Source organism: Narcine bancroftii, chromosome 5, assembly GCF_036971445.1.
Source record: "Narcine bancroftii isolate sNarBan1 chromosome 5, sNarBan1.hap1, whole genome shotgun sequence".
In the NCBI taxonomy this organism is placed as follows: domain Eukaryota; kingdom Metazoa; phylum Chordata; class Chondrichthyes; order Torpediniformes; family Narcinidae; genus Narcine; species Narcine bancroftii.
Window position 1 is genome coordinate 94,143,255 of NC_091473.1, and position 23,065 is coordinate 94,166,319.

The 23,065-nt window shown below is 45.0% G+C and overlaps 1 protein-coding gene across 11 annotated transcripts in view; it reads right to left on the reverse strand.

Moving 5' to 3' along the window:
* The window catches only part of LOC138763731 (uncharacterized), a 52,004-nt gene extending 36,560 nt beyond the window's left edge, over nucleotides 1-15,444 (reverse strand). For 6 of the 11 annotated variants that reach the window (XM_069938403.1, XM_069938404.1, XM_069938397.1 and 3 more), the window contains exons 1-2: nucleotides 15,394-15,444; nucleotides 4,062-4,162 (exon numbers count right to left, since the gene is read on the reverse strand). The gene's annotated coding sequence lies outside the window, so the exon portion shown is untranslated. Of the gene's footprint in view, nucleotides 1-4,061; nucleotides 4,178-5,854; nucleotides 5,878-15,243; nucleotides 15,364-15,385 lie in introns of those variants that run through there. The other 5 variants (XM_069938399.1, XM_069938400.1, XM_069938398.1 and 2 more) reach the window with 5 other exon arrangements.
* Nucleotides 15,445-23,065: the final 7,621 nt, after the last annotated feature.

The window sequence follows — 23,065 nt, forward strand, 5'->3', positions numbered from 1 at the left end:
TATAGTATTGTAGCCGACTGCTACAAAGAAACATGTATATTCAGAGTGTGGGAGGTTAAGCTTTGAGATTTATTGAGGCTCCTTTTATACAGTTGGAGTTCCCGCCATTGTTTTGATTGGCTGATCTCAGCTGCATGAATAACAATAGCGGACCCGGAACATTCTTGCATGTGAATACCCTTCTTCCCCAGCCTGTTATTGATCTGTTAGCTGGGTAGCTTGGCCTGTGCCATTTTAGGGCTGCTGGTTTTGTACTGCTCCAGCTTTCAACTACACCAGTTTGTTGTGTTAAGGGATGTGTTACAGTGTGTTATGCTGCTGTTTACTACCTGCTGTTTACTACCGTGTGTGCTGTGCTATGTGCCGGCTTGTTCTCCACAGTGGCGGGCTGCCACAGTGCGTACATTAAAACTTTGAAGATTTTCTCAAACTTTGTATAAAGGCCAACCCAATCTTAGTTGGTACAAATATTTAGAGGCATACTTGGCACAAGTTATGGAGAGTAAACTGATTTTTAATCTTTTTGGCCTGAAGTCACATTCACCATTACTTCCCAACTTTTCGACTGACTTGTGCCACCAAACCCAATATAGACAGAGATTTGAGGATCAAATTTGTAATCTGTTTGATTCCAGATTGTACCATGTATTGCACAGACACAGTGGGTAACTAGAGAGCACACGAGCTGTTTTAAATAAAAGCTGCCCTGGCTGACATAATTGGCATACATATACTGTATATTGACATATAAATGTTTTTTATTTTAATTTATGTATAGTAATGCAATGTCTGAGCCAAGTGTGACCACATGCCCATGCAAATTAGGTGACATTTCATAATAATTCCATTGTCATTACTAATCGTATGATTAGTCTATTACATTTTTACATCCTTGCCAGCTCTTACACCTAATTGTTTTGTGATTGATTGGTTGATGATATTCAGCTTTCATGCCAATAAAGGCAAAAATACATTCCACAGTATAGTTAAACAGCAAATGCATTCTGGTTCATGGAAGACTCCCATAAAAAATTGTTTCTCACATCTTGTACTACTTGACAGTTTTCATAAAAATATCAAATAACAATGCCTTCACACAAATACAAAGTTGCTGGAGAAACTCAGCAAGTCACACAGTGTTCTATATGTAACAAAGATAAAGACATATAGCGTGTGCGCTACATGAAGTGTGGAGTAAGAACAACACACACACACACACACACACACACACACAAACACACACACACACACACACACACACACACACACACACACACACACACACACACACACACACACACACACACACACACACACACACAGAGTCAAGGTTGAAGACTGATTTATTGCTCTGTTTATATTCACTCCCTGCCTCTGATGACAGGAGTGACATCGTTGCAGTGCTGGCCTCCGACTGGCCGGTGTTACCTCCGTTGCCCACATTTTCCCATTGTGTGGGACGTCATGTGGGGTGATGGCCATTGGTCCTTGTGGGATCCTCACGATCGTCGCATTTGCCAGCCATTTTGTGAGCTGGGCCGCGACTCGGTTTGTGGGCTGCTTCATGACACCTCCCACCCCCAGAACCGATGATTGGGGTGTCCGCTGCCGCTTTTGTGCAGCCTACCTCTGCATCATGGGGGCTGAGTATCAACTGACTGGCCGGCTGTCTACATGGGCTAGTTTCAGGTGATCAGTAATGTCAGCAATGTCCAATACACACGTCAACCCATTATGCCTGATGACTCTGTACAGCCCCTTGTATGGCCGTTGGAGGGGTGCCTGGTGTGCTCCCCTTCACACAAAAACATATGTACATATGTGCAAGTCCTTGGGGATGAAAGATTTGGACTGGCCGTGCGGCGGGGGCTGCGGAGGGGCTTGAGTACCCAGTCTTTCCCTCAGATGTTTCAGTGCCACCGTGGGGGTTTTTGGATCTTTGGTGGCAGTCAAGAACTCCCCTGGGATTACCAAGGGTGTGCTGTAGACCATTTCTGCTGTGTATACATTGAAGTCCTTTTTCGGAGTGGTGCATATCCCAGGACCCAATGCAGTTCATCTGCCCAGTTGGGCCCCTTCAGCTGGGCCATCAGGATCTCTTTTAAGTGTCTGTGGAACTGGTCCACCAACCCTTTGGCCTATGGGTGATATGCAGTGATATGGTGGAGTTGAATTCCCAACAGTTTGGCTAGCACCGCCGAGAGCAGCAAGGTAAACTGTGCTCCCCTGTCAGAGATGAAATGTTCCAGGACTCTGAACCTGGACACCCAGGTGTTGATTAGTGCCATGGCGCAAGTCTCTGTGGTTGTGTCGGCCATCAGGGCCACTTCATGGAGCGGTCAACCATAGTGAGGAGGTATCTTGCCCACAGGAATCTGGTACCGGCTCCACAATGTTGATGTGGATGTAGCTGAATCTAAGCCATTCTGGCTCAAAAATCTGGGGAGGTGCTTTATTGTGAGTTTGCATCTTGAACGCCTGACAGAGCGTGCAGGTCTTGGCTCACTGACTGACCTGCTTGTGGAGCCTGTGCCAGATGAACCTGCTGGCTACCATCTTCACCATGGTTCTGATGGTCGCGGATGCGCTAAATTGTGCACCACGTCAAAAGCCTGCCATCTCAATGCTGCCGGTGCAATAAGGTGGAGTTTGCCGATGGAGATGTCACAGAGAGGTGTCTGGTTGCCAGGAGCAATGACAACATCCTCCAGCTGCAGCCCAGAAAGCACCATCCTATATGCCAGGATCTCAGTGTCATCTTGTTGTGCCCTGGCTAGGGCTGAATAGTCTTTGCCCTGCGATAGGGCATGGGTGGACTCTTGGTGGGATGGGAGAGTGCATGGCCACCATGATGTTCTTGCCGGCGATGTGGTGAATTCGGACATGTAGGAAAGGTGCCTCTGCTCCTGGTGGACCATGGGTCAGACACTTTGTGGAAGGCAAAAGTCAGTGGTTTGTGGTCTCTGAAGACCTTAAATTGTCTGCCTTCCAGAAAGTATTGGAAGTGCCTGACTGCCAGGTAGAGCATCAGTAGCTCTCGATCAAAGGCACTGTATTTAAGTTCAGGTGGCCAGAGGTGCCTGCTAAAAAAAAGGCCAGGGGCTGCCATTGCCCATCAATCAGCTGGTCAAGGACTTCTCCAACCGTTGTTCTGGGAGATATCCATCATGAGGGTGGTCGGTGCCTCCGGCCTGGGATGAACCAGAAGGGTGGCATTGGGCAGAACGTTGTTCACCTTCTGTATCACCTCTGAGGCCTCCCCGTTCCAGGCAATGACTATAATTTTCCCTGCCATGTGTGCGATAAAGGGGCGCATGATCCAAGCTGTTGCCAGTATGAATTGATGGTAGATGTTGATCATACCAGCGAACTCCTACAGCCCCTTCATGGTGTGAAGTTTCATGAACAACTAAACAACCTTCACCTTCTCAGGCAGTGGTTTGCCTCATACCTGTCGATCCAATGCCCCCAGAAGTCAATTGTGTCCTGCCCAAACTGACACTTGGCGGGGTTGATGTTCAGCCCAAACTCCTGCAGACAGGTGAGTAGTTGTCTGAGGTGGGCTGTGTGCTCTGAATGGTTGTGGCTGGCAATAAAGATATTGTCCAGGTAGATGAACACAAATGGAAGGTCCTAGCCCACCGTGTCCATCAGCTGCTGAAAAGTCTGAGCAGCATTCTTAAGCCCAACGGTCATCCTCATGAATTCGAACAGGCCGATGGAGGTGATAATGGTGGTTTTGGGTATGTCCTTGGGGTGCACTAGGATTTGATGATGACCCCTGATTAAATCGACCTTTGAAAACACCGTGCTGCTTGTAAGTTGGCAGTAAAGTCTTGAATAAGGGGAGGGGGAGGTGCGGCATGATGGTATAGGTTTGAGACGTGGAAATATGTCTCTCCCGGCAGAATTAATTAAGACCCAAGTAGATTTTGTTTTAAAATTACAACGTTGAGACTAGTTCTGAACTGAAATACAATGGCTACAAGAAAAACAAATACACAAATAGCAAAGAAAATGACTATTAAAGAGGTTAGTATGATTGAAGAAACTGGGCCTACCTTAACAACAGAGCCTCCAGATTTGCCTCCTCTCCCTCCGCGATCAACCTGTGCTGTGATGGCTAAATTTATTGTAACACCAGCGCTGCTTCTCTGGGGAACTGGGGAAGATGGAACTGGAGTTCAGAAGAAGGTTATTGAACTAAAACCATCGCAAGAACAACTGCATATGCGCGAGACTTCGCTCATGCGCACAACCGAATCAATGTTGCTACAGGGAATGAATAAGCCAGCTAAACCCAGGTCTACTAGCATCGCTAGTCAGATCAGGGTTAACCAATTGCCTCATAAACAAACAAGACTAATTTCATCATCTAGCGAAGAGGAAGTATAGATGACACTTTCCTTATTCTAATATATCCTAATTTTCAAAGTATCATCTTCCAAGGTGTGAGCTACAATATTCCAAATTTCAATCTCTTTAATCCAATAAATCCAACTCTGTGATTGTTACTTTATGTAGTTTTATTCATTGATAAACAGATAAACATTTTATATAGCTTTGCATTAAGACTTTCATAATGATGAATAACAAAATATTTACTGTATAATGAAGATATAAAATGTATATAGAGGTACTCAAACTTTAAAGAGATATACAGTGATATTTAAAGAGACAAAAAATTCAAAGAAAAATTTCTCGTGCTCACACTTCCTTCACATATTGTCGAATAATGAGCAAGCCGTTAGTCTGGGTGGATATTATGACATATTATATCATAGTTACTATGGTAACACTACAAACAATAGTCTCTTAAAGAGACAGACACAAAATTAACTAAGAGTCAAATTTAACTTTTACATTCTGGCCTTAATTATTATAATAGACATTAATGGCTAATATATAATAATTACTATTACAGATATACAAATAAATATGGTAAGTATAAGAATAGAAATCAAAAATTTCAGCTTCCTGTAAAAGACAGATTTTATTAATAGGATTATTTAAGTAACTAGTCTTGGTTTTAATCCGTACTTGCCAAATGAAACTTTTCTTGTCTGGAATTGTATCCACAATTTTCTCCAGCAACCAAGAATTTCTTGGTGCAGAATCGTCCATGATAATTACAATGGCTTTGCATACAAAATTGTGTTTAGCTTTAGACCATTTTTGTAATAATGAAAGATATTTTTTAACCCATCTTTTCCAAAATAAATTTGCAAGTGGGGATTCATCAGGTGAAACTCTATTCTGTTGAAAATCTGCCATTTGTTGTTGTCCAGGTTTAGCATTTGCACGTCGACAATTAGCACATTTTGATATAATTCTTTCGATCAATGTTGAAGCGCCAAGTATTCAATATCTCTGGCGCAATTCTGACAACACGTGATTACAACCATCATGACCTGTTTTTTCATGTATATGTTGAACAATCAAATCAGAAAAATGAAATTTCTTAGTTAATATAATTGGATGTTTCACTTCTTCTGGCATGTTTGCTTTTTCCAATCTTCTTTTTACTCTCAATACATCATTTACAAGAATAGCATTTAGCTTGTATATACAACTTGTTTTTGTAACATTCAGATTCTTCAATTTTGATTTCTCATTATCAAACATCTTTTTTTAAACAAAAACAAATTATCTTCAATTCAGCATTCACCAACTCATCAACTGTTACGTGACAGTGGTTTCGAGTCTTCAGATTCTCTTTCTTGATCTGATTTAAAAGGATAGTTTATAACCTAAGAATCCATGCTTCTGCCTTTTAGAAATGAAACCATGAAGAGTGATAGCAAATTAATTGAGTGACTGGATCATTCTCATTAGATATTTGAATAGTATTTACATTTGTATTTTGGATTTCAGGATCCTCCATTGAAATTCCTTTTAACTCTTCTGGATTTTGAGGCCACTCTTGAGAACACGAAAAAAATTGAGGATCAGACACCCATGTGTCGGCTCTTTTCAGAAAAGATTGAACTTTTGATCATATCAGCTAATCATATTAGATGGATTATCCACTGTTTTAGCATATCTCCATGGATTTGCATGCAAAACTTTCTCAATTTCATTAACTATGTTAGTTACAAAGGTATGAAACTTTGTGGTTTTGTTATTCATGTATTTAAGCACTGATGTACTATCAGTCCAAAACATAGAGTCTGCTAACTCCATCTGTAATATTATTCTTAACATAGTGTCCATTTTGCTCACAATGGTACCAGCAGTCAATTCTATTTTAGGAATGGTGACAGGCTTTAATGGAGCCACTCTAGCTTTTCCCATTACAAATCCACAATGTACTCACTCTTGGTTATTTTGCAGTACTAAATAACTGACAGTACCATAACTACCTTCACCTGCATCCGCAAAGTAGTGTAACTGAGCAAATGTGGCAATTCCAAAGTCTGTTGGTTTAAAACATCTGTCGACTTCAAAATTTTATAACATTTTAAAACTCTCAATCCAATTTATCCAATCTTGTGTGATGGAATTTGGTATAGTTTCATCCCATTCAAATTTTCTTCTGCACAATTCTTGCAGAATTTTATTGGCTGCTTACGATTAAAAGAATACCTCTTCTTGTTTAAGGCTGTTTTTTTTTTCAAAACAATTTTGAATTTGAAAACGTCAGATTGAACATACATTGCACCCCTAGAATTCTTTCGAGATGTAGAACGTCACAATCCAAATCAAGATGTTTTATCTCCTTTGCAATTTCTCCCTCAGGAATAACTGCCAACACATCTCAACTGTTGCTAATCCATTTCGTAAGGAAGAAGCCTCCTTTATTACAGATCTCCTTTAACTTACGATAAAGATCTATTGGTTCTTTTTCTGCAACCACTGCAGAAAATCCTCAACATATAAATCAATTCTGATGATGCTTATAGCTTGAGAACTAAATTACTCTTCATTATCTTCAGCATATTTCCTGAGAGCAAAATTTGTACAACTTGGTGACAAAATTGTTCAAATAGATGAACTGTCATTCTGTATTCAATCATATCTTTACTGTAATCTCCATTAGGTCACAATAACAATCGTAAAAAAATCATGATCTTCTGATGGTACTTTTACTTGATGAAATATCTCTTCAATATCTACAGCAATTACAATAGGTTCTTTACAAAATCTTATGAGAACATCTATTAAAGTATTGGTTAAGTTTGGTCCTTGTAGAAGTTGAGAATTCAATGAAACTCCTTTAAATGACGTTCCACAATCAAATACTGCACATATGTCCATGATGAGGTAAATACCATTTTTTACCATCTTTACGCTCCAATATATCTTCTGATACCTTTTTTATGTAACACTTGGTTATCATGTCCAACATGACATTTGTATATTCCAAATAAAAGGAAGAATTTCTCTTCAAATTCAGCATACGCTGTTCTGCAATTATTTTATTATCTGGCATACAAATGTCTCTTTTCTTCAGAGGTAATGCAATACAGTAATGACCATCAACATGTTTCACAGAATTTGAAACTAAATCCAGAAACTGCTTATCCTCCTTTAAAAGTTCTTGAATATCTTTGAGACATTCAGGAAAATCAATTTTAAGCCGCTGTTCTCACAGAAGATTGCAGGTGGATGGGACTAGAAGAGAGTACTTAGTTTGGTACAGAATAGAAGGGCCAAAATAGCCCTTTTCCTTGCTGTGGCAGATTATGTTGTGTTTACATTGTATATAGATATGTTTTGGGAGATATATTGGGGCAGGTTTTTTAGTATAGGACACATACAAACACTTCAAAATAGATTTGATTTAAAATACTGGAGCTCTGCTCAAGCCAGACAGGGTGGCTCTTGTGGGTCTTTGCAAAAACTTTGGGGTGTGCCCAAGAGACTTCACTAATGGATTGTTGTTTTGAAAAGCAACAGATGAAAAAGATTGGAGGAATAGTTTGGAACCACAGGCTGTCTGGAGTAGAGCTTGCTGTTCTAAGAGGGTCATGTGGTTTTGCAGGCAGAGAGAGTCAAACAGACTTTTTCTCTGAGAGAGCGAGAAAGAGGAAGATCAGTTTCGCAGTGCTACAGCCAGCAGCAGCAGCTGGGACTGGAACAGGACAAGCTGGAAAGCTTGTGGAAAACCCCCATTTGGAAGATGGGTTGTGAGTGCTTAGTTCAGCCTGGTCAAAGCCCTTGTGGTTCATGCAAGAGGAGAGGGCTGGCTGCCTAATATTTCACTTGAAAGAAGAAAAAGTAAAGGAACTCTGTGATGACCTGAAAGAAAGAGGTTATCACTTGGAAAAACCTGATAGGGAAAGTTTCTTCGGCAAGACACTGACATGGCTGATTAAAAGGGATCAGTTTGTGTCCAGGAACAACAAATCTCTTTCTGAAAACCGACAAAAATCTTCCTAAGTGGTAATCATTTACCTTTCAAGCACCAAAGCCTGGTGAACTTTATAAACATTAAATTCTGTGCACAGTATAAGACTTGCCTGCAACCAGTAAACTTGGAGGAATGAGGTGAGATTGAACTGTGAATCAAAACTTTTCCAAACTTACACACACACACACACACACACACACACACACACACACACACACACACACACACACGCACACACACACGCGCACACACACACACGCACACACACACACACACACACACACACACACACACACACACACACACACACACACACACACACACACACACACACACACACACACACACACACTCCTTTAAATGATGCTCCACAATCAAATACTGCACATATAGATGCAGTATTTAGAATTAGAATGGGGTGAAGTTTGATTTGTTAAGTTAATAGTGATAAGTTAAAGTGTGTTTCTTTTTTCATGTTTAAAGATAATTATAGCTAAAGTTTTAGCAAACAGATTGGCTAAATACCTACCGGATTTAATTCATATGGATCAATCTGGTTTTGTTAAAAAGCAGCATTCTGCAGATAATATACAAGTGGGGCCGGTTCTCCACGAGGGATGCGCGCCGCCACACAACCCCCCCTCCCCCAGAACTGGCTTTCACGTCTCGCAGCTTGGGAGGCCGACCCCATCGTTTAGGTCAGGCTGTCAGAACTGGCTGGCTGAGGTCCACGTGTTGGACCTGGGCACTGTGCAAGTTGGCCGTAAAGTCTTGTATGTGCAGGATGGGGTATCGGTCCGGCGTGGTAGCGTTGTTCAGACTGTGATAGTCCCCGCATGGGCACCAGCCCCCAGAAACCTTCGGGACCTTGTGGAGGGGTCCCCTTGAGTCTATCGACCGTGAGTATCTCCTCCCTGCCCCCAATCTCCAAAGTGAATGTCTTGCCTGAGTGTTTCAGGACTTTGTAGAGGCCCTCGTAGGGACGTTGCAGGGGTGTGGGGTGTGGGCCAAACTGGACAAAAACAAAGTCTGTCGTAGCTAGCTCCTTGGGGGTGCAAGATGGGCGGCTGCTATGGTGGGGGCGCAAGTGAGGCGAACTTGTCCTGCAAATATGACAGAAGTGTCGGATTCTCAGTCGTGGAATCAGTGCTTGGGCCAAAGAACTTCTCAGGTAGTAACAATGGTGTGCCTTAGACCAGCTCTGCAGACGATACCTGTAGGTCTTCCTTCGGGTCCGTTCTGATGCTGAGCAGGACCCAGGGCCATTAGTCTATCCAGTTGGGGCCAGTGAGGCGTGCCATGAGAGCCAACTTAAGGTGCCAGTGGAAGCCCTCTACAAGACTGTTGGAGATGTCGCAGAGTAGCATGTCGGGACTGTCCGGCAGTTTAAGGTCCTTGAAGTGATGGCAGTGCGGAAGGCCTGTGTTTCCTCGTTTCCCTTTCTGCACTTGCGCTAGCTGGGAGTAGTCCAGGCTGGGGGACAGGTTGTGGGTGGTGGGCCATGAGAGTACGTCTGCAACAACGTTGTCCTTACCTACTCAGTGTCAGATGTCAGTGATGAATTCCGAGACATAGGACAGATGTCGTTGTTGGCATGTCAACCAGGGATCTTTGGACATGGGCGAACGGTTTGTGGTCAGTGAACACTGTAAACAGCCTGCCCTCCAGGAAATACCGGAAGTACCTGATGGAAAGGTACAGGGCCAGGTGCTCCCTGTTGAAGGCGCTGTACTTAAGTTCAGGAGGGCAGAGGTGTTTGCTGAAGAACACAAGTGGGCGCCACTATCTGTTGACCGATTGCCGAAACATCCACTGAGAGTGTGGTGTGGACGTCGGGCTGTGGGTAAGCTAGTAGGGTGGCACTCGCCAGGGTGTCTTTTGTCATGGTGAAGGCTTTTTCGGCCTCTTCCATCCACACCAGGGTCTTACTTTTGGCGGCGATTAGTGCAAACAATGACCGCATGATGCGAGCTGCCCCCAGGATGAAACGGTGGTAGAAATTGACCATCCCGGTGAATTCTTGTAGATCCTTGAGGGTGTCAGGCTTCAGGAAATGGCGTACAGCTGCGACCTTTTCGGGTGATGGGGCGGCCCCGTCCGCAGAGATAGTATGGCCCAGGAACTGCAGGGACTCCTTGCCAAACTGGCATTTGGCCACGTTGATGGTGAGGCCAAACTCTGCCTGGTGAGAAAATAGTGCACAGAGGTGGATTTGTGTTCCTTGTGTTCCAGCTGGTGATGAGAATGTCAAGATAGATAAACATGAAATCCAGTTCTCTGCCCACTGTGTCCATTAGCCATTAAAATGTCTGGGCCACATTTTTAAGGCCAAATGGCATCTGGAGAAACTCAAATACACCGAAGAGGGTGATGATGGCGGTTTTGCCAATATTGTCGGGGTAGATCGGGGTTTGATGGTATCCCCCTTACTAGGTTGACCTTTAAGAAAACCTGGGCACTGTGCAAGTTGGCCGTAAAGTCTTGTATGGGGTATCGGTCTGGCGTGGTAGCGTTGTTCAGACTGTGATAGTCCCCGCATGGGCACCAGCCCCCAGAAACCTTCGGGACCTTGTGGAGGGGGGAGGCCCAAGGGCTATCCGACCTGCAGACGATCCCCAGCTCCTATAGTCAGGATAATTCCTCCTTTGCCAGTTGTAGCTACTCGGGGGGATTTGGTGTGGAGTGGGGGGGGGGCCCTGGGTCGAGATGTGGTGCCAGACACCGTGCTGGGGCATGGCAGAAGTGAACTAACGCTGCAGGGTGGTTGGGAATTCGTTGAGTATATGAGTATACTCGTCCATGGGGGTGCTGAAGTAAGCTATTCCTGGGTCGCACGTGTTTGTGGAATTGAGGCAGATGGTTTGAAAAGTGCGAGCATGCACCAACCATTTTCCTTTTATGTCTACCAACAGGCTGTTCGTCCAGAGGAAGTCAGCTCCCAACAGCGCTGTGGCCAGTACAAACTTCCAGCGAAACTTGTTCTTGCTGATCTGGATCTGGGCGCTGCGTGTGCCGAAAGTCTTGATAATGGATCCATTGGCTGCCTGTAGCATGGGACTTCATGATTGGGTGTGGGTCTTGAGGGCAGTCGGGGGGAAGCATACTCAGCTCTCCTCCTGTGTCCACCAGGAAACGTCAGCCACTGGTCTTATCGATCATGTGCAGGAGGCTGTTAGTGCAACCAGCTGTCGCACCTATCAACAGCGGCTGGCCAGGTCGCTTCCCTGAAATGAACAGGGCTGCCTGCACTTGTGAGCTTGAGCCCCCCCCCCCCCCCCCCCCGCCTATATTGATGGTAGAAGCACCAGGTGGAGTGGGGCTCTTCTGTTTTGTGCTTCGGGGGGACCTGTGGTCGGCTGGGTCCTGGGCGGGTGACCTGACTGAGGGTGGCCTCGTTTTCTCGTTTTATCCACAAGAGCACGTCCGCGCGGCCTGTGTCTCTCCGTGGATCTGAGAAATTCTCATCTGCCAGCAGGAGTTAGATGTCTTCAGGCATCTGTTCGAGGAAAGCCTGCTCAAACATCAGGCAGGGTCTGTGGCCCTCTGCCAGTGCGAGCATTTCATCCATTTTCTTTTTAAACTTTATTTATTCGTTCAAAATACAGATAGTAAATGACATATTCTTCTTTGGCTTGGCTTCGCGGATGAAGAATTATGGAGGGGTATCTTCCCTTGTTGCTAGTTCTTTCTATTTATTTATTTATGATATATGAATACTGCATTTGATTTGTTTGTCTGTATGTATGTATGGATGTAATGTCTGTTTGGGCATCTATGTGTTTTTAACCAAGGACCAGAAAGCCCTGTTTCATCGGGTTGTATTTGTACAATCAAATGACAGTAAATTTGTCTAGACTTGACAAACACTACCAATCAGGACCAAAGCTAATGCGTCTGCCCACAGTGTCATGTCGGGCATGCATGCAATAATGTCACATCATGATCAATAGACTTTGATTACATTCTGCCTGAAATTGGACTTCCCATATCAGGAGGATGATCATCGTATGGCAGTCACAAAAACATCTACAAGTTTCTGAAATCCTCACTGAAGGGTATACATTCTGATTTTGACACCATCACGTAGACTCATGTTCCAATGGTCAAAATATTTATACATTCATTTTTGCCTATCATCATTCATAGTCTTTTTGTTTGTGTCATGTTGTCATCCCTGCCTGACTGATCATCTCACACTTTGCTGTGGCTTCAAGCCACTCACAGCACAGAATTCGATAAACCAGTGGATTGAGTGCTGGTAGTCACTGGTGCAGGTAAGGGCAGCTATCGAAAGAGTCAGATGTGCTCAAATCAAAGACAGAGCATCACAGTTGAGCGGTCTTCAGTGCTCCTTGTGGCAGATTTGTATTTCCTTCCTGTTGCTATTGATTTCATCCCCATTCCTTGGATGTTTGAACTGTAGATGACATTTCTTTGGCTTGGCTTCGCGGACGAAGATTTATGGAGGGGGTAAAAAGTCCACGTCAGCTGCAGGCTCGTTTGTGGCTGACAAGTCCGAAGCGGGACAGGCAGACACGATTGCAGCGGTTGCAGGGGAAAATTGGTTGGTTGGGGTTGGGTGTTGGGTTTTTCCTCCTTTGCCTTTTGTCAGTGAGGTGGGCTCTGCGGTCTTCTTCAAAGGAGGTTGCTGCCCGCCAAACTGTGAGGCGCCAAGATGCACGGTTTGAGGCGTTATCAGCCCACTGGCGGTGGTCAATGTGGCAGGCACCAAGAGATTTCTTTAGGCAGTCCTTGTACCTTTTCTTTGGTGCACCTCTGTCACGGTGGCCAGTGGAGAGCTCGCCATATAACACGATCTTGGGAAGGCGATGGTCCTCCATTCTGGAGACGTGACCCATCCAGCGCAGCTGGATCTTCAGCAGCGTGGACTCGATGCTGTCGACCTCTGCCATCTCGAGTACTTCGACGTTAGGGATGTAAGCGCTCCAATGGATGTTGAGGATGGAGCGGAGACAACGCTGGTGGAACAGTACAGTACAGAACAGTACAGTACAGTACAGAAAAATCCACAAATGTCAGAGCCAACAGTGAGTTACAGCTCCTGGTCTCTCCCCATCCACCATTTGTTTTTTTATGTCATGTTTTTCACTAGGCCTTTGCCTTCAGATCCCATAAAGATGTTCCTATGAGATAAAATGAAGCTTCCAGTCAAGGAATGGCTTGAATTTGAAGTTAATTATCTCCTTGATTTCCTTCTTATTCTCATCAAACCAGATTTTGTTCTTCTTGGTAAAGAAGCCAAGTGTCTTTTCATTCATGCCCATTATAGTGGACTTAAGGGCAGACTATTTGCGGTTCCTATAGGCTAGATCATGACAGATAGCCTAATAGACACGCCTGTGAAGTGCCAGTTTTGTGGGGATCTTGAGACTTTTCATGTTAATCTTCTTGTGGCAATCCTTCTGTTGAATGATGGAAATGCAGCAGTGGCTGTCATGTCATGAGTGATTTGGATGTCTTTATTCTCTCTTTTCAGGACAGTGATGTAATTGAGAGGTGCTAGTGCTCGGCCTTGGGCTGTTGCTATGAGACATTGTTCTTGTCTCTATGATGAAACATTTTCTCAAGAGAAGGACCCCCCCATGGGATTTAGCCTTTCTTATTCCTTGCTGATTACATCCTCCTCCCTACGGATTGCCTGTCTCCCGTCTGCTGTGCCTCACTCAATGTCAATGTCAAAGTATCAGAGTTCACTGAGCAAGATCTTGATCAAATAGGAGACTAACCTCAGAAGTCAGGCTGCCTTATGCTAATGCTCAGAAGCTAACTTCAGCATTGTTGAGGCTTTCGCTGAGGCATTCAAGATCGGTCTAATGCTCAACATCTCCACTTTAAAGATCATCTGCCAACATGCCTCTGTTGAACCACACTACTTTCTGACAATAGAGGTTCATGGTGAGACCCAGAAAAATGTGGATCATTTTCTACATCTTAGGATCTACCTCTCATCAAAGAAAGACATGGATGTTCACCGTTACCTTCAATGTGCCAGCACATTATTTGTCCATTGATTCTAATGATTCCCTGGATTGCAGTGACTCCTGATCTCTTATTTACATAAGGAACCTGGATTACCTGATGAATGCTTCACAAGGTACTGGAAAAATACCACCAACATATTCTCCACAAGATCCTCCAAACACACCATCAGGATAAATGAACCAGCAACAATGTCTTTTCCTGAGCCAACAGTGTGGATTTTGAGCCTCCAATTACACTCAGTTGGTTACACTGTGCAGGCCATGTCCTTTAATGCCTGGTATTTAACTTCCAAACTGGCACTCTTTTCTGAGATTTATCATGGATTGAGATTATCAGGCAGACAATGAGAAAGATTGAAGGTTGAAGAAACATGACATCTCATGAAATCCTCCAAATCAGTGACCCATAACCACCTAAAGTGGAGAAGAACTAATTGGGATGGAACTGAGAACATCAAGGCCATGAGTCAAGAGTGTACAAAGTAAGCAGTAAAAGAAATAGACCACCTGATAAATGACATACCATCTCACCTGCCAATCACCTCTTGCCTCATTGGTTGAAGAGTCTGTGTTTCCCCACATTGACTTCACCAGGCACTTCAAAACTGACTGCCTGAAGAGAAGGTGGTCACACACACTCAGTCCATGCTGACTAAATTAGCGTTCTGAGCTAGTCTCATTTGCCTCCAGTTAGTCAATTCTTCTCAACCCTTCCTATCTGGACATTTGTCAAAATCTCTTTTGAATGTTGTAATTGTACCCACTTTGATAGCTTCCTCTAGCACTTCATTCCAGATATTGACTAGTGAAAATGTTGCCCCTCAGATTCCTCTTAAATCTCTCCCCTCTCACCATAAACCTTTTCCTTCCAGTGCAAAAATTATATACCTGGAATCCTCTTGGATTTCTTTCCTTTGAATAGAATGCAATCACTGCCCAAGTGTGTTGTAGCTTATGAGCTTTTGAAACCAAACAAATTAGGATTCTGTTGATAATACTATATAGAAAATGTAAGGCTTGGATTCTGTACCTACTTACATATCACTTCACTCTCCAATGGGCAGCTTTGCTGGCAGTGTTTGTTTTATGTTACTATGTCAATAATTATGTCATCATTAGATAAGAGATAGCAACTTTATTCAAATTAAAATAGCTGCTGAACTTGGGATGGAAATTATTATCCAACTACTTTTCTTGAAATGTTTTATATGAATTTCTACTTCTTTTTAAATAACCCATTGAAAAAAAAAGTCAGCTTGGCCTGTTTTGGATCTTGAGAGAATTGTGTGGTTGAATGTGAGCTTCAACCACAGGGTCAGGATATGACAAGAAATAGCGCAAAGGAAATAAACTGTGCTGCACAACCAAAGAAACAAATGATTAATAATTAAATGTCATTGTTTAAAACATTAACCTTTTGTTGAAAAAGTCAAATATGATTTCAAAGATATTAAATAAATGAGAAATATAGCTTTTTGTGAACTAATAAGGAATATGTGAAACAGATTACATCACTCTGAATACTGACCTAATTTCTATCTGAACATAAAGTATTCATCTTTAATAAGCTTTATTTACTCATATTGGGTGAATAGAATATTTTTCAAGCAGTAGGTTTGAATGTAATTTCCCAGAGAGAGAACTTTATAATAGATGAATCCCCATGGCCTAGATTTTAGACTTAATCATATTGCTGATGTACGTGTGGAAGGGTGGGACTTCCACCACATTTTAAGTTGGCTGCTAACCCAACTCATTTAAGCATTGTAGAGTGAGGTGACACATTAATCAGTTTGTCCTGTCGGGTTGGAGAGCTGATACTAATTAGGGACGGGCAATTCAGGAGGAACTAACAGGGGGGAAAAAAAGATTACATTCTGGGAGTAAATTATTTATTTCCATGATATTAAGCCACAATTCTCACAGAGCAGATGGTTGCAGCAGTGGATTTGGACTGGAACCAGTGGTGGGGGGCATTATCAGAGAAATACTAGTATGGTAGATGGTCCAGGCAACCTCAAAGGATGGGAAATATATTGCAAAACTTAAACACAGTCTCCATGAAGACACTGTAGGTCTCATTCTACCTTCACCTGGATAATTATTCTAATGGTTCCTCAGTATTTTCATCCAACTTCGACTATTTTCACTTTTCTGCTCAAGATCTACATATTCTCTTTCTTTCATAACCTAACCTTGAAGCTTCCACGTGTAAGGCACATGTATTATTGAGATTGCAGAGGAAACCATTCTCTGTGCTGAGGTGATGAAGAGAGTTAGTAGGAAGATCCTAGTGGGAAAGTGCTATTCAGCAAAATATTCAGTCTCCATATCTGGCTGCAGTAAATCTGCTTTTCCTTAAAGTGACAGGACGACCTCCACACAAATTCATTCGTGTTGCATATGAAGGATGCATCCTGAAAGGAGAGGAGGAGGAAGATTTTTAGGATAAGATTCAAGGTTTCTTGTATTGTCATGTAATAATACATAAAATCCCATATACACGATATACTTCAATTTTGTCCGTCTTAAGAAAAGCAGAGAGTCACCATGAGCGTTTCCCATGAGAAAGAGAAACAAAAGAGTCCTTCAGAGGCACTGAGCATCCGTAGATTTGTCTCCAGCGCTCCACCAACCTCTACAGCCGTCCAAACTCACGTTCAATTCTTTGGCAACCCGAGCTCCAGATCCAAACCTCTGATATGATCAGGGAGCATTCAGCGCCCAAGACCCTTTGGGAGCCCTCTTTGCCCTCTGAACCTTCTCAAATCCCGGTTCTGATAACTGGCTCCTGTGAATCAGTCTCCAGCAGCCCGCAGGTTGTGTGGGTCGTTCGGCCGTTAAGCCCATCACTGGTCCACTGCCATGTTCACCTTTCCTGTTGGGTCTTTCTTTCTCAATGGAGGGATGTTCTACTGCCCTGGTACGCTGCCTGGCATGGGTACCACCATCTGGGGTGCAGACCTCTTTGGTGCAGGATTTTTTTTTAAACCGTCATCTCCTCTAACAGGCCATTTAAATCCTGTGTGAAATTGTCAGCTTCGTGACTAGACAGTAAGTACAGCCCTGTGGAGCAGCGCAGTATCTCCTCTCCCCACTCTCCCAGGTCCACGCCAGCGTCAATGCTGCCATAACACCTTGGGCACCACCACCATTTTTTTGGAAACATCTCATTTAAGTCAGATACTAATCATCTGTACTCTGAGGAATACAGAGATTGTAAATTCCCCCAAATAATAACTCATAAACGTAAGTGTAATTTTGATCAATCTGTACTCAGGAAAAAATACATATACAAAAGAGAGAAATGTCAACCAAGAAAAGTGCAAACAAACTGACTGTGCAATACAGAACATCATTATTCAGTAATAAATAATGTGCAAAGTAAGTCCCCAAATGAGTCTCTGATTGAGTTTGTTGTTGAGGAGTCTGATGGTGGAGGGGTAGCAGCTGTTCCTGAACCAGGTGTAGTCTTGTGGCACCTACACCTCTTTCCTGATGGCACCAGCGAGAGCAGAGTTTGTCCTGGATCCTTAATGATTCTCGATCCTTATTTCACAGTGAATAACAAGGTACTTGAACATACTGCAGTAGTCCTGACAAAGGGTTTTTGATCTGAACCTTTAGCTCCGTTTCTCTTCCCATTGACCTGCTATTTCCAGTAGTTTCTGTTCTTTTTTTTTTCCAGATTTCCGGTTTTCTTTTTAATTTTCACTGAATGGCCCAGGTGAGATCTTTATACAATGGTGGCCTAACTTCTTACCTTTCTTGCTTCTGGCCTCACTGGCATGACACAGAATGACAGTCTCACAGATCCAGCATCCTGGGTTTGATCCATTCAGCATGGTAGGCACAAAATGGTCTCCTTTTATGTCGCAAGGAATAAATAAAAATTATAAAATTTTGGAATTCTTTACCCTGGAAGACTGTGGAGACTTCATTCAGAACACAAATTGATAGGATTCTTGACATGAAGTGAAATAAAGAATTTGTGGATTGTGCAACAGAAAGGTTATGCGGTAGAAGATCGGCCATGATATCAGTGAATGGCCACAACATACTCAAAGTCCCCACTCTTGCTTCTATTTTTTATTGCTAATTTAACCAAAGTCCAATTGTGACTCCGTTACTTGTTGTTAACCGAATATTCTCTTCGCAATGTGCCATATTCTCTTTCGATAGACCTCTGTAGAAGGTTGCCATAATGCCTTGCCCGCTTCTCTCTCCTCAGTAAGTGCAGTCGCTGTTGTGCCTTCCTGACAAGTGAGGAGATGATGAGTGTTCAAGAGAGGTTAGTATTGAAGTGAAATCCAATGAACTTGGTGTTCTCCACTCTCGACTACACAATGGTTGATGTGTATTGGAGGGTGGTTGTTCCTGGGCCTCCCGAAATCCACGATCATCTCCTTCATCTTGTCCACATTGAGACTCGGGTTGTTTCTCATGAACCGTTTCTCAAAATTTCTGTAGTGCGACTCATTGTCGTTGCTGATGAGACCAGCTCCTATTATGTCACCTGCAAACTTGATGACCCATTGGAGCTGGATCTGGCAATGTCTTCTTCTTCTTCTTTGGCTTGGCTTCGCGGACGAAGATTTATGGAGGGGGTAAATGTCCACGTCAGCTGCAGGCTCGTTGGTGGCTGACAAGTCCGATGCGGGACAGGCAGACACGGTTGCAGGGGAAAATTGGTTGGTTGGGGTTGGGTGTTGGGTTTTTCCTCCTTTGCCTTTTGTCAGTGAGGTGGGCTCTGCGGTCTTCTTCAAAGGAGGTTGCTGCCCACCAAACTGTGAGGCGCCAAGATGCACGGTTTGAGGCGATATCAGCCCACTGGCGGTGGTCAATGTGGCAGGCACCAAGAGATTTCTTTAGGCAGTCCTTGTACCTTTTCTTTGGTGCACCTCTGTCACGGTGGCCAGTGGAGAGCTCGCCATATAACACGATCTTGGGAAGGCGATGGTCCTCCATTCTGGAGACGTGACCCACCCAGCGCAGCTGGATCTTCAGCAGTGTGGACTCGATGCTGTCGACCTCTGCCATCTCGAGTACTTCGACGTTAGGGATGAAAGCGCTCCAATGAATGTTGAGGATGGAGCGGAGACAAGGCTGGTGGAAGTGTTCTAGGAGCCGTAGGTGATGTCGGTAGAGGACCATGATTCGGAGCCGAACAGGAGTGTGGGTATGACAACGGCTCTGTATACGCTTATCTTTGTGAGGTTTTTCAGTTGGTTGTTTTTCCAGACTCTTTTGTGTAGTCTTCCAAAGGCGCTATTTGCCTTGGCGAGTCTGTTGTCTATCTCGTTGTCGATCCTTGCATCTGATGAAATGGTGCAGCCGAGATAGGTAAACTGGTTGACCGTTTTGAGTTTTGTGTGCCCGATGGAGATGTGGGGGGGCTGGTAGTCTGGCAATGTAGTTGTAGGTTAATAACTTGAACAGAAGTGGATTGAACACTAAGCCCTGAGGTGAGCCACTGCTCACCGTGCCGATGCTTGAAATTCTCCAACCGACCCAGACAGACTGTGGTCTTTCCATTAAGAAATCCAGGATCTACTTACAGAGAGGGGTGTGAGTCCCAGCAAGGACAGCTTCTCCACCAGCCTCCAGGGAATCATCGTATTAAACGCTAAGCTGAAGTCAATGAACAGCAGCCTGGTGTATGAGGCATTGCTCTTCAGGTGGTCTAGGATGGAGTGAAGTGACAAGGCAATAGCATCGTCTGCAGAATGGTTTCTTCTATAGGCAAACTGAAATGAAGAGGCTAGAAGAGAGTATGACCAGGTTGCAATAGTCTTTTAACATGAGGCTGCTTTCCTGAAACAGTGGGAAGTTGTGATGCACTGTGGTGACAGTAAGCAGACACAAGATTCGAAAGACAGAACAAGCTTTATTCTACTTAAAGTCTTCTGCTGCAGTTTGCTGCAACTCTGTGTGATTGATCTCGAGGGGCTGGATGTGGCTTATATCCTGGCAAATGATTGGCAGCCGACTGGGTGGGGCTTGATCCATTTAGGTCGGCTGATTGACAGCCAGACAGGTGTGGTCTGTCCTCTGGTGATCTTCCTGCAGGTACACAGGTCACCCCCTGCAGTAGGCTAGTGGTGTATCACCTCATTCACCCCTTTTAAAATTGTCCCGGGGGGAGGTTACATCCAATGTTTCACAAGCCCCAAAAATGTACATTATTTACAAATTTAAATAGTCCGGCAGCTGTCGAAGTCTCTATGACCGTTGCAGGGTTGGCTCCTGGTCAAGAGTCGGCGAGGGTAAGCGGAGGCTAGTCAGGAGGGCTGGGGTGGGGGTCAGAGCAGTTGGCGTGGTGCAGCGTGGTGAGGTGGCTGGGGTGACCGGAGTTGGAGTATATGTGAGGCATTGGATGAGTGGGGGTGGGGGGGGGTGGGGTCGTCCCCCATGGTTTGAGTGTGTCCAGGATAGGGAAGGTGCGGCAGGCCGACGTGATCCTGGGTGCCCCACACCCGTCCAGGGCAGGGGAGGTGCGTTGTGTCGGTGTGATCCTGGAGTGATGGAAGCTGTGGTGCTGCGGTGGGTGCTCCCGCTGGTGCCAGGTCCCTGGTTGAGACGGTGTCCTCCCTGCCACTGGGGTACCTAACGTAGGCGTAATTTTGGTTGGCGTGTCGGAAGAATACCTGCTCGACCAGGGTGTTGGCCTTATGGGCCTATACGTGTCAACGCAGGAGCACTGGTCCTGGGGACGTCAGCCATGCTGGGAGTGAGATTCCAGTCACTGATTTCCTGGGGAACGAAAACAGGCTTTCGTGAGGGGTCTTGTTGGTAGCCGCACACAAGAGCGACCTGATGGCATGGACCACCTCTGGGAGGGCGTCCTGCCAGTACTCTACAGACCAGCCCTTGGACTGCCTTCCAGATTACCCCATTACCTACATGCCCATTACTCCTCAAGTTGTAACTAGTCGTGCGACGAGTTGTGATGCTCCTTGCAGTCAGGTACTGGTGCAGCTCCTCGCTCATGAAGTTGGACCCCTGGTCGCTGTGGATGAATGCGGGTTAGCTGAACATGATAAAGATCTGTGTCAGCGCCCTGTCGACGCTGGCTGTGGAGGTGTCTGGGCATGGGATGGCAAAGGGAAAACGGACCACGGGGGCCCTTGAAGTCTATGCTGAGGCGTTCGAAGGGCTGGGTGGCCTTTATGACGTGGGCCTGGGGCGGGCAGAAGAAGCGGGGCTTGCATTCCGTGCACACCTGGCATGCTGCAGTCATGGTCCTGACATCCTGGATGGTGAACGGGAGGTTTCGGGACTTTATAAATTGGTATAAGCGGGTGACGCCCGGGTGGCAGAGGGACTCATGCAGGGCCTGCAGCTGGTCATTGTGGAGCGACATGCAGGTCTGGGAGAGGGCATCAAGGGAGTTGTTAAACTTCCCCGGTCAGTACTGGATGTCGTAGCTGTACGTTGCTTGCTCGGCTCTCCAGCGCAAGGTCTTGCTTTGTGGGTGGTGTTAACCATGAATGCCACTGAATGCTGGTCAGTGAGGAGGGTGAATCTCCTTCCAGCCAGGTAATGGTGCCAGTGGCAGACCGCTTCCACAATTGCCTGGGCCTCCTTTTCAATGGTGGAGTGCCCTAGCTCAGAATCGTGGAGGGTGCTGGAGAAGAAGGTGACAGGGCACCCCTCCTGGTTAAGGGTAGTGGCGAGGGCCACATCGGAGGCATCACTCTCCACCTAGAAGGGGGAGTCCTCGTCCATGGAATGCATCGTGGCATCCGCGATGTCCTGCCTGTGTGTGAAGGCTGCCTGCATCTCAGTTGGGAGGGGAAAGGTGGTGCCTTGGCCAGTGGGTGGACCTTGTCCGAACAATTGGGAATCCCCTGTGAGTAGTATGATTAAAGGCCAAGGTTCCTGCGGAAGGCCTTGAGCATGTGGGAGAGGGGTAGCCCCATTAATGGGCGCATGTTTTCTGGGTGCGGGCCAATGACATCATGTGCCACGATGTACCCCCAGGATGGCGAGGCAGATGGTGCTGAACACGCATTTTTTCTTTATTGTACGTGAGGTTCAGTTCCTTGGCTGTCTGAAAAATGGTTGAATGTGATTAAACTTGCACCATCCTGTGAAAAGTTATGGAAGGCAAAGTATGTAGATTAGAGCTTGAGAGTAGACAGTACTAGCTAGTGGGCCCCTTCTTATCTTGAGCCCCAAGGATGCAAGGATCTGGTTCAGGCTGGTACAATGACCTAAGGTAGTCTATAGCTAGTACTGTGCTTGCTTAATAGAGACATGAATATTAACTTAAATGCCCCTAAGGAGGGAATGAACTAATTAACATAACATGCGATGTATGAAGAGGGAGGAACTGAGTGATACCTGGATTGATGGAAGGGAGAAGGAGAATGTTGTAATGTATCAAAGCTGAAGAAGAGGGAGTGGAACAGAATGAAGGGACTCGGGTAGGAGGAGTGGTTCGGTCGGGGAAACTCTCACGCACGAGACCTGGGTAGAAAAATTGACTATTAAGTGATCTGACAGGGATATGGATAATAAAAGTACACGAGAGAAGAAGGAACTCCAGAGTGGGGGTCCCGAGATCGACATTTCGCCCGATAGTCCGTTAGGGCGTATGTTAGGAAACGTGTCAGGGAAGAACCCGGGGACAGAAGAGCTCGGACAGGCAGGAAAAACATGAGAAAAAGAGAAACAGACCTGTAAAAGGGTCGGGTTGGAGACCAAG